Consider the following 2967-nt stretch of genomic DNA (forward strand, 5'->3'; position numbering starts at 1 on the left):
GGAAGAGTTCCAGAACATGTTGGATAACACGGTAATGGCCGTAACCGGTATCCACAAATTCGTTATCGGGGGGGACTTCAACGCTTGGTCAGCAAGTTGGAACAACCAACTTGGCGAGCGTGGAGAAACCCAGAAACGAAGAGGTGAGTTGGTCTTATCAACCTTTGCGCAGATTGACGCAATTTTATTGAACGACGGCAGCACCCCAACTTATGTTGGACCAGGGCGTACGTCAGTAGTTGATCTTACTTTTGCGAGCAGAACAGTTGCAAGATCATTTCAGTGGGAGGTGTTATCTAGCTATATGAACTCTGATCATCGTGCAATACGAATAGATCTTGAGACGCAAAGCGTGCGTAACTTGTCCCGACCCATAACGGGATGGAGCATCAAGTATTTTAGCAAAGATATATTTGAAGTTATGATGCAAGCCGCTTTTGAGACCGAGGTCACAACAAGCGAAGACTTAATGCGTATACTTGTCACGGCGTGTAATGCGACGATGACTAAGCGTAAGAGGTACACCTTTAACAAGAGTGCATTTTGGTGGACGTTAGAGATTGAGGCACTTCGCAAAGAGTGCAAACACCGCGATCGATTAGCGCAAAGAGCATTCAATACTGATCTCTATTCTTCTTTTAGGGACGAGTTCAAGGTGGCAAGGAATGCCCTCAAGCGATTGATCAAGCATACCCGACAGAGGAAGTGGAAAGAGTTCCTGGGAACAGCGAACAACGCATCATTTGGTATTGTATATCATACGTTCAAGAAAGTGGCCGAGGGTTCGATTGGACCCCGAACCATGACATTGGACGAGTTTAGGGAAGTGGTGAGCGAGCTTTTTCCTACTCACCCAAACACGGTGTGGCCTGAATATCGTATCGATCAGCCACGAGAGTTTGAAAGAATTACTAATGATGAGATTCTTGCGGTTGCCAGGAGACTACCTAACAAGAAGGCGCCGGGACCAGATGGTATCCCGAATGAGGCGCTGAAAGTTGGTATGTTGACTGCAACCGCTGCATTTTGCAGGGTTTACCAAGGCTGTTTAGAGAACGCGAAGTTCCCCGATGAGTGGAAAAGGCAGAGGTTGGTGTTAATACCGAAGCCGAACAAACCACCAGGGGAACCGGGTTCAGTTCGCCCCATTTGTCTACTAGACGGGGCAGGTAAAGGTTTAGAACGCATCATAGTGCAACGGTTAAATGCACACATTGAGGAGGTCAACGGACTGTCTGACGACCAATTTGGTTTCAGAAGTCGTCGATCAACAGTTGATGCGATTCAACGGGTAGTGGACATTGTTTCGGTAGCTAGAAGTAGAAACAGATACAGTGGACGGTATTGTGCAGTTGTTACATTAGATGTTACTAATGCTTTTAACAGTGCTTCATGGTTGGCGATTGCAAATGCTTTACAGAGAATTAACACTCCTAAATATCTTTATGATATCATTGGTGATTATTTTAGGAATCGTGTGCTGATGTATGATACCACAGATGGACCGGCAGAGATTGCAGTCACATCGGGTGTACCTCAAGGCTCGGTACTTGGCCCAACGTTATGGAACCTCATGTACGACGGTGTCCTACGAGTTGCAATGGTGGAAGGTGCACGGATTATCGGCTATGCAGACGATATAGTGTTGTTGGTGGAAGGTAATTGTGTTGATGATATTGAAATTCTCGTTTCCAGCCAGATTCGCATCATCGACAGATGGATGACCGACAACGGATTAAAGATAGCCCCGACCAAGACCGAGTTCATTATGGTCAGTTCCCATCACAGGATACAGCATGGGGCTATCAGGGTAGGTGATCACGTAGTACATTCGTCGCGCAGCTTAAAGTATTTGGGGATGGTCTTAGATGACCGCCTCGAATACACTTCACACATCAGGTATGCGGTGGAGAGAGCGACGAAGCTATGGACCACCTTGGTAAGGATGATGCCTAATAAGGCAGGTCCGAGTAGTAATGTTAGGCGAGTAATTGCTCTTACTGTTGTGGCGAAGGTCCGGTATGCCTCGCCCATTTGGTGTCATACCCTTAGATTTGCTAACCGTAGACAATGGCTACGTCGGTTTTACCGGCCAGTAGTCCAGCGAGTTATCTCTTCTTTCAGGACAACTTCACATGATGCAGTCTGCGTGCTTGCGGGAATGATCCCGCTGCATCTCCTCCTGGACGAGGACTCCAGGACTTTTCATCGGAGACGAGCAGAGAACATCGCCGGATCAGTTGCACGTAACATGGAACGTGTCACAACTATGGAACGATGGCAACGAGAATGGGATGAGAGTGTTCACGGTCGGTGGACATACCGTCTCATACCCGACGTCAACAGATGGATAAGTAGAAGATTTGGTGGTGTAGATTTCTTTCTTTCTCAGTTTCTTTCCAGCCATGGCTTCTACGCCTACCAGCTTCATCGGATGCAGTTAACGGGTTCGCCGCTATGCGATGCGTGCGAGGAACCTGAGGACGCCGAACACACGATATTCCATTGTGTACGTCATCGTGAACTGATCATCAGACTTCAGCATCAAGTCGACGAAGAGTTAACGCCGGAGAACATCATCGAAGTTATGTCTGCTAACAGATATAACTGGAGCATGGTTCATCAAGCAGTACGGACGATTATGATTCGACAACAACATCGAAGACACGTCATCGAACGAGGCGAACGACGTGCTTTGCTCGCCAACATCCAGTTGGCCTTGCAGAGCAGCGACAGTGACGACGAGTAACGACAAGGATTCATCGTAGTTCATCGTAGCTTCATCGCCGAGGGCTAGACAGTGGCTAATCACCACTGTTGGAAGCCATTCGTTGCCTGGGATGATGGACATCCACCGCCCGAGTGACGTCGATACCCTAACGGGTGATCCACTCGGGGCCGGTTGAAGGCACGGAGGGGTTTTAGTGAGTAAGAATCTCACACTACCGGGGTTGATCACCCAGGTGT

This window comes from Anopheles gambiae (genome assembly GCF_943734735.2).
Source record: "Anopheles gambiae chromosome X unlocalized genomic scaffold, idAnoGambNW_F1_1 X_unloc_41, whole genome shotgun sequence".
NCBI classification, from domain to species: domain Eukaryota; kingdom Metazoa; phylum Arthropoda; class Insecta; order Diptera; family Culicidae; genus Anopheles; species Anopheles gambiae.